Source organism: Dendrobates tinctorius, unplaced genomic scaffold (genome assembly GCF_039654945.1).
Source record: "Dendrobates tinctorius isolate UK_male_01 unplaced genomic scaffold, ASM3965494v1 ptg000034l, whole genome shotgun sequence".
Classification (NCBI taxonomy): domain Eukaryota; kingdom Metazoa; phylum Chordata; class Amphibia; order Anura; family Dendrobatidae; genus Dendrobates; species Dendrobates tinctorius.
This window is the reverse complement of record NW_027361702.1, coordinates 22,358,389-22,367,883: the sequence shown is the minus strand read 5'-3', so window position 1 is coordinate 22,367,883 and position 9,495 is coordinate 22,358,389.

Below are 9,495 nucleotides of genomic sequence, written 5' to 3'. Positions count from 1 at the left end.
TGTATTATAATCTGCATGGGGGCTGTATTATTCTCTCAAGGGACTACATCATGCTATGTGAGAGGGGCTGCATTATGCCCTATGATGGGGCTATAGTATAGTCTATGGAGGGGCTGCCTTATGAGAGGGTTGCATTATATTCTGAGGGGGCTACATTATATTCTGTGGAGGGGCTGCATTATATTTTATGAGGGGGGCTGCATTATACCATATGAGGGTGTTACATTATATTCTATGGAGGGGCTGCATTATACCTTATGAGGGGGTTGCATTATATTTTGTGGGGTGTGCATTATACTCTATGAGGGGGCTGCATTATACAGTATTCTATGAGGGGGCTGCATTATATTCCACATGGGAGGCTACATTATATTCTATGATGGGGCCAAAGGTGTATCTAGGCTTTCTGGCTCCCGGGGCAGGAATTTGGTTCGGAGCCCCCCCCAAGCACACGTGCCATTTGCACACTTAGTCGTGTACCGATGAGCTGCTCTTCCTAATGCTCTCAATGTTCAGTGAAAAACTGAGAGAAGCAGGAAAAGAAGCTCATTGTCACAGGACCATAAGTATGAAAATCACATATGAGTGAAGTGTCCATGTGATGACTACTGGAAAATGCAGCGCTGAATCCTGAAATTGCAGGCTTCTGAATTCTCACAACAAATGCACTGCACACTTTTAGGATTTTTCTGTACCGGTGGCAAGAGTACACGGTCATGTCAGCACAAGCATGTGTTTTATATACTTCTGGCCACATTCCGACTGGACGAGCCCGGCCTCGCTCCGTTCATTTTCATTGAGTGAGGCCACACATGTCTAGTCAGCATGTGACCGCATGTATGTAAATTACCGGCACGAGAGAATCCTATCAGCGTTCAGTGAGCACTGTGAGAATTCAGAAGTCTGCAGTCACATAGAATGACCGCAGACTCATCACAAACCTGCACAACCTCTTTAATGCTCCTAACAAAAACATGAGAATAAGTCAGTTTCACAAATAATATTTACATCCAGGTACCTTATAGATGACATCATCTCTGGAGTTGATCTCCTTCTTTTCTTCTTCTTGTCCAGACCCCATGATGAGTTTTCTCATCCACATCTCGTCTCTGCAGACTTCCATCTTCTCCGATCTTCTGCAGCAAATCTCCCCACAATTTCCTTAAAGATAGAAGTGTCATTATAATGCTCCTAAATAAAAATATCTGCAATATAGTGTCGCCTCACACTATTCCCCTCCCTCCTTATACTGTCTCCCCTAACATCCCACCTGTTCAGCATACTGTCTCCTCATATATTTACCCCCTCACTCTCTATACTGCCTGCTCACACATACCGCTGACTCTCCATACTGTCTGCACACATCCTATCACACTCACTCCCCATAGTGGGTCCACATACAGTGGGGCAAAAAAGTATTTAGTCAGTCAGCAATAGTGCAAGTTCCACCACTTAAAAAGATGAGAGGCGTCTGTAATTTACATCATAGGTAGACCTCAACTATGGGAGACAAACTGAGAAAAAAAAATCCAGAAAATCACATTGTCTGTTTTTTTTCATTTTATTTGCATACTATGGTGGAAAATAAGTATTTGGTCAGAAACAAAATTTCATCTCAATACTTTGTGATATATCCTTTGATGGCAATGACAGAGGTCAAACGTTTTCTGTAAGGCCTCTTTCACACATCAGTTTTTTGCCTTCAGGCATGATCCGGCTTTTTTTGGAAAAAACGGATCCGGCAAAATGCAATGCCGGATCCGGTTTTTCCCCATTGACTTGCATTAGCGCCGGATCGTGCCGGATGGCATTGCGTTTCATCCGTTTTTTGCCGGATCCGGCAACTTGTCTCATTCCGGCGTCTTGAAAAAACGTCTACTGTAACGTTTTTTGTCTCCGGCGAAAAAGCCGGAAGCGCCGGATCCGGCGCTTCCAGCTTTTTGCTACAATGAAAGTCTATGGGCGCCGGAATGCGCCGGATCCAGAAAAAGACGGATCCAGCAACCGGATCCGGTTTTTTTAAGTCTGCACATGCTCAGATCCAATTGGCCAGCCGCCAGGAACAGAGACGGATCCAGCAAAAAAACGGATCCGTTTCTACAGTTCTCCAAAATTTATGCCGGATCCGTTTTTTCTAAAAAAAGCCGGATCATGCCTGACGGCAAAAAACTGATGTGTGAAAGTAGCCTAAGTCTTCACAAGGTTGCCACACACTGTTGTTGGTATGTTGGCCCATTCCTCCATGCAGATCTCCTCTAGAGCAGTGATGTTTTTGGCTTTTCGCTTGGCAACACAGACTTTCAACTCCCTCCAAAGGTTTTCTATAGGGTTGAGATCTGGAGACTGGCTAGGCCACTCCAGGACCTTGAAATGCTTCTTACGAAGCCACTCCTTCGTTGCCCTGGCGGTGTGCTTTGGATCATTGTCATGTTGAAAGACCCAGCCACGTTTCATCTTCAATGCCCTTGCTGATGGAAGGAGGTTTGCACTCAAAATCTCACGATACATGGCCCCATTCATTCTTTCATGTACCCGGATCAGTCGTCCTGGCCCCTTTGCAGAGAAACAGCCCCAAAGCATGATGTTTCCACCACCATGCTTTACAGTAGGTATGGTGTTCGATGGATGCAACTCAGTATTCTTTTTCCTCCAAACACGATAAGTTGTGTTTCGACCAAACAGTTCCAGTTTGGTTTCATCAGACCATAGGACATTCTCCCAAAACTCCTCTGGATCATCCAAATGCTCTCTAGCAAACTTCAGACGGGCCCGGACATGTACAGGCTTAAGCAGTGGGACACGTCTGGCACTGCAGGATCTGAGTCCATGGTGGCGTAGTGTGTTACTTATGGTAGGCCTTGTTACATTGGTCCCAGCTCTCTGCAGTTCATTCACTAGGTCCCCCCGCGTGGTTCTGGGATTTTTGCTCACCGTTCTTGTGATCATTCTGACCCCACGGGGTGGGATTTTGCGTGGAGCACCAGATCGAGGGAGATTATCAGTGGTCTTGTATGTCTTCCATTTTCTAATTATTGCTCCCACAGTTGATTTCTTCACTCCAAGCTGGTTGGCTATTGCAGATTCAGTCTTCCCAGCCTGGTGCAGGGCTACAATTTTGTTTCTGGTGTCCTTTGACAGCTCTTTGGTCTTCACCATAGTGGAGTTTGGAGTCAGACTGTTTGAGGGTGTGCACAGGTGTCTTTTTATACTGATAACAAGTTTAAACAGGTGCCATTACTACAGGTAATGAGTAGAGTTGAGTGAAACGGGTCGAAAAAATTCAAAAGTCGCCGACTTTTGGCAAAGTCGGGTTTCATGAAACGAAACCCGACCCTAGGATGAGGTCGGCCACGAGGTCGGCGACTTACGCGCCAAAGTCGCGTTTCAAAAGTTTGTTTTGCGCTCTTTTTCAGCCAATCAGGATCCACGGACACTGTGGGCAACGTGATGACCTAGGCACGGGTCACCACCATCTTTCAGAAGGGCATGCAAGTGATTGGCTTGCTTTGGTGGGCGTCACAGGGGGTATAAAAGGGCGTGCACGCCGACCGCCATCTTACTTCTGCCGATCTTAGTATAGGGAGAGGTTGCTGCTGATTCTGTAGGGAGAGCGTTAGGCAGGGAAGAAGACAAAAAAACTGCTTCTGCTGCTAGCGATTTGGCCTGCACAACACACAAGTCACTGTGTGTGCAGTGCAAGTGGAGGCTATATTGTGGTGTATCAGTGGTGTTGGTTGTTGGGCTGCCTTTTAAGGCTTCCTGACACGCTGGCATTGCTGTTTACCCACTGCTCTGCAAACTGCTTTTTTAAAAGCAATCCAATCTCCCTTATCCTCTAGTCACTTTTGTCACAGCTGTGCCATCGAGCCTGTCACATACCTCTCAGATATCAGTGGGCCTCACACAATCCACAAGTGTCCAGTGTCCAAAAGTGTGCGCAGAGATTCAAAATCTCCATTATCCTCTCGTCACTTTGGTCACAGGCAGCTGTGCCATCGAGCGTGTCACATAGCGCTCAGATATCAGTGGGCCTCACACAATCCACAAGTGTCCAGTGTCCAAAAGTGTGCGCAGAGATTCAAAATCTCCATTATCCTCTCGTCGCTTTGGTCACAGGCAGCTGTGCCATCGAGCGTGTCACATAGCGCTCAGATATCAGTGGGCCTCACACAATCCACAAGTGTCCAGTGTCCAAAAGTGTGCGCAGAGATTCAAAATCTCCATTATCCTCTCGTCACTTTGGTCACAGGCAGCTGTGCCATCGAGCGTGTCACATAGCGCTCAGATATCAGTGGGCCTCACACAATCCACAAGTGTCCAGTGTCCAAAAGTGTGCGCAGAGATTCAAAATCTCCATTATCCTCTCGTCACTTTGGTCACAGGCAGCTGTGCCATCGAGCGTGTCACATAGCGCTCAGATATCAGTGGGCCTCACACAATCCACAAGTGTCCAGTGTCCAAAAGTGTGCACAGAGATTCAAAATCTCCATTATCCTCTCGTCACTTTGGTCACAGGCAGCTGTGCAATCGAGCGTGTCACATAGCGCTCAGATATCAGTGGGCCTCACACAATCCACAAGTGTCCAGTGTCCAAAAGTGTGCGCAGAGATTCAAAATCTCCATTATCCTCTCGTCACTTTGGTCACAGGCAGCTGTGCCATCGAGCGTGTCACATAGCGCTCAGATATCAGTGGGCCTCACACAATCCACAAGTGTCCAGTGTCCAAAAGTGTGCGCAGAGATTCAAAATCTCCATTATCCTCTCGTCACTTTGGTCACAGGCAGCTGTGCCATCGAGCGTGTCACATAGCGCTCAGATATCAGTGGGCCTCACACAATCCACAAGTGTCCAGTGTCCAAAAGTGTGCGCAGAGATTCAAAATCTCCATTATCCTCTCGTCACTTTGGTCACAGGCAGCTGTGCCATCGAGCGTGTCACATAGCGCTCAGATATCAGTGGGCCTCACACAATCCACAAGTGTCCAGTGTCCAAAAGTGTGCACAGAGATTCAAAATCTCCATTATCCTCTCGTCACTTTGGTCACAGGCAGCTGTGCCATCGAGCATGTCACATAGCGCTCAGATATCAGTGGGCCTCACACAATCCACAAGTGTCCAGTGTCCAAAAGTGTGCGCAGAGATTCAAAATCTCCATTATCCTCTCATCACTTTGGTCACAGGCAGCTGTGCCATCGAGCGTGTCACAGAGCGCTCAGATATCAGTGGGCCTCACACAATCCACAAGTGTCCAGTGTCCAAAAGTGTGCGCAGAGATTCAAAATCTCCATTATCCTCTCGTCACTTTGGTCACAGGCAGCTGTGCCATCGAGCGAGTCACATAGCGCTCAGATATCAGTGGGCCTCACACAATCCACAAATGTCCAGTGTCCAAAAGTGTGCGCAGAGATTCAAAATCTCCATTATCCTCTCGTCACTTTGGTCACAGGCAGCTGTGCCATCGAGCGTGTCACATAGCGCTCAGATATCAGTGGGCCTCACACAATCCACAAGTGTCCAGTGTCCAAAAGTGTGCGCAGAGATTCAAAATCTCCATTATCCTCTCGTCACTTTGGTCACAGGCAGCTGTGCCATCGAGCGTGTCACATAGCGCTCAGATATCAGTGGGCCTCACACAATCCACAAGTGTCCAGTGTCCAAAAGTGTGCGCAGAGATTCAAAATCTCCATTATCCTCTCGTCACTTTGGTCACAGGCAGCTGTGCCATCGAGCGTGTCACATAGCGCTCAGATATCAGTGGGCCTCACACAATCCACAAGTGTCCAGTGTCCAAAAGTGTGCGCAGAGATTCAAAATCTCCATTATCCTCTCGTCACTTTGGTCACAGGCAGCTGTGCCATCGAGCGTGTCACATAGCGCTCAGATATCAGTGGGCCTCAAACAATCCACAAGTGTCCAGTGTCCAAAAGTGTGCGCAGAGATTCAAAATCTCCATTATCCTCTCGTCACTTTGGTCACAGGCAGCTGTGCCATCGAGCGTGTCACATAGCGCTCAGATATCAGTGGGCCTCACACAATCCACAAGTGTCCAGTGTCCAAAAGTGTGCGCAGAGATTCAAAATCTCCATTATCCTCTCGTCACTTTGGTCACAGGCAGCTGTGCCATCGAGCGTGTCACATAGCGCTCAGATATCAGTGGGCCTCACACAATCCACAAGTGTCCAGTGTCCAAAAGTGTGCGCAGGGATTCAAAATCTCCATTATCCTCTCGTCACTTTGGTCACAGGCAGCTGTGCCATCGAGCGTGTCACATAGCGCTCAGATATCAGTGGGCCTCACACAATCCACAAGTGTCCAGTGTCCAAAAGTGTGCGCAGAGATTCAAAATCTCCATTATCCTCTCGTCACTTTGGTCACAGGCAGCTGTGCCATCGAGCGTGTCACATAGCGCTCAGATATCAGTGGGCCTCACACAATCCACAAGTGTCCAGTGTCCAAAAGTGTGTGCAGAGATTCAAAATCTCCATTATCCTCTCGTCACTTTGGTCACAGGCAGCTGTGCCATCGAGCGTGTCACATAGCGCTCAGATATCAGTGGGCCTCACACAATCCACAAGTGTCCAGTGTCCAAAAGTGTGCGCAGAGATTCAAAATCTCCATTATCCTCTCGTCACTTTGGTCACAGGCAGCTGTGCCATCGAGCATGTCACATAGCGCTCAGATATCAGTGGGCCTCACACAATCCACAAGTGTCCAGTGTCCAAAAGTGTGCGCAGAGATTCAAAATCTCCATTATCCTCTCGTCACTTTGGTCACAGGCAGCTGTGCCTACGAGCGTGTCACATAGCGCTCAGATATCAGTGGGCCTCACACAATCCACAAGTGTCCAGTGTCCAAAAGTGTGCGCAGAGATTGAAAATCTCCATTATCCTCTCGTCACTTTGGTCACAGGCAGCTGTGCCATCGAGCGTGTCACATAGCGCTCAGATATCAGTGGGCCTCACACAATCCACAAGTGTCCAGTGTCCAAAAGTGTGCGCAGAGATTCAAAATCTCCATTATCCTCTCGTCACTTTGGTCACAGGCAGCTGTGCCATCGAGTGTGTCACATAGCGCTCAGATATCAGTGGGCCTCACACAATCCACAAGTGTCCAGTGTCCAAAAGTGTGCGCAGAGATTCAAAATCTCCATTATCCTCTCGTCACTTTGGTCACAGGCAGCTGTGCCATCGAGCGTGTCACATAGCGCTCAGATATCAGTGGGCCTCACACAATCCACAAGTGTCCAGTGTCCAAAAGTGTGCGCAGAGATTCAAAATCTCCATTATCCTCTTGTCACTTTGGTCACAGGCAGCTGTGCCATCGAGCATGTCACATAGCGCTCAGATATCAGTGGGCCTCACACAATCCACAAGTGTCCAGTGTCCAAAAGTGTGCGCAGAGATTCAAAATCTCCATTATCCTCTCGTCACTTTGGTCACAGGCAGCTGTGCAATCGAGCCTGTCACATAGCGCTCAGATATCAGTGGGCCTCCCACAATCCAAAAGTGTCCACTGTCCACAAGTGTGTGCAGAAATTCTAAATCTCCCCTGTCCTATAGACACCTTGTACCTTGTTTTACATTACTATATAGTTTGTTGGATTTTGTCTACATTTCTACCAAAAATGAGGAAGGCTGGTGGAAGAGGCCGTGGAATTGGGCGGGGGTTGGCAGCTGGTAATGATGGTGTTGGTGGTGGATCTGATGGTAGTGGCAAGAGCAAAATAGGACCGAATGCAGGAGGTGCTGACCCTGCGTCATCGTCTGGCTACATAAGGCCTCGAACGCTTAGTTTTCTAGGAGTTGGCAAACCGCTTTTAAAGGCAGAGCATCAGGAAAAAGTTTTGTCTTACATTGCTGACTCAGCCTCCAGCTCTATCGCCTCCTCTTCTTCAGTTGTAAAAAGTAAAAGCACTGAGTCGTCATTGGAGGCTCATGTTCATGAACCACACCTTTCCTTGTGTCCTTCACCCCAACCAAGATTGAAGGATGACGCAGGCCATACTACTGATTACTCCATGGAGCTGTTTTCACATACCATGCCTGGATTATCAAGTCAAATGGTGAATTACCCAGGCCAAGATGAATCTGACATGGAGTGCACTGATGCACAGCCGCTGATAGATGATTCTGCTGGTACATTCACTTAGAGCACTACATTGTCCTCGCAGTGTACAGAGCCAGATTTTGACCCTGATGAGACTCAGGTGCCCCTTCCCGCACACTATACCACCATACACGGTGACACAGAGAAAGGTGCACATGACATAGAAGAGGAGGTGATGGATGACCCAGTTGTTGACCCAGATTGGCATCCATTGGGGGAAGAGGGTGCTGCTTCCAATAGCTCAGATGAGGAGCATCCACAGGAGACATCGACATCGCAACAGCTGTTATCTGGCAGGCCCGGAGCACTCCAAAGACAGGTTCCAAACATCAAAAGAGTTGCTGGACAGCTTGTCCAGAGGGTCAAAAGATCACAGCGTGCTAGGCCGCAAAATGTCTGCCAAAGTAGGAAGAGTGCAGTGTGGCACTTTTTTGAACAAAATCCTCATGATCAGGCCAAGGTTATCTGTAAGAAGTGCGCAAAGACCTTTAGCCGAGGGAAAAATCTGAAAAATGTGAATACCAGTTGCATGCTTAGACATTTAACCAGCATGCACTTGCAAGCGTGGACACAACACCAAACCTCAAGTGCCACATGTGCAACTGATCACAACTAGAGTTGAGCGACTTTTGGTTTTTTAGGGTCGCGTTTCGTTTCGTGAAACCCGACTTTTCCAAAAGTCGGGTCGAGCAAGATCGTCCGATTATAGGGAAAAGTCGGGGTCGTCCCGAAACATGAAACCCAATGTAAGTCAATGGGGAATAAAAGTCGGCAGTGAGAGGAGGACAGGAAATACACCTACAGTGCCCATTTGAATGCCAAAAGCATCAATTCTTCTTACTTAAGCTTGTCAACCTTAATTAACTTCATAATATAAGTTACGCACTGAAAAATGGGGGTTATTTGGCTAAAGTTGTGGGGGGGGAGGGCTGGCTGCAGGTTTTCATGTGCCCTGGGCGAAAGAGCGCCCCTTTAACACATACCACAACTCATCATGCTCCGATACGGCAGATAAATAGCGGTATAGTACAATGAAAAATACCTCACTTTTTACATCTCATGACGAGGCCCATCTATTTCTCCATACAGAATCATTGGTCCCATATAATGTTTGAAACAGTATATGATGAGCTACACATAATGCTACAGTATATGTTGGTCCCCATGGATGAAGCTCCACTGTCTTATGGGCCCAAATAATTCTCCAAACATAATGGGCCCCATTTCTAATGCTCTAGTGTATAATGGGCCCTGTAAATGCTGCTCCAGTGTCTGATGTCCACCTTTGGAATGTTCCAGTGTATGGTGGGCCCCATCTATCATTCTCCAGAGTATAGTGCTCCCCAAAAATTGCTGTCTCAACATTGAAAACAATCAAATAAGTCTCCT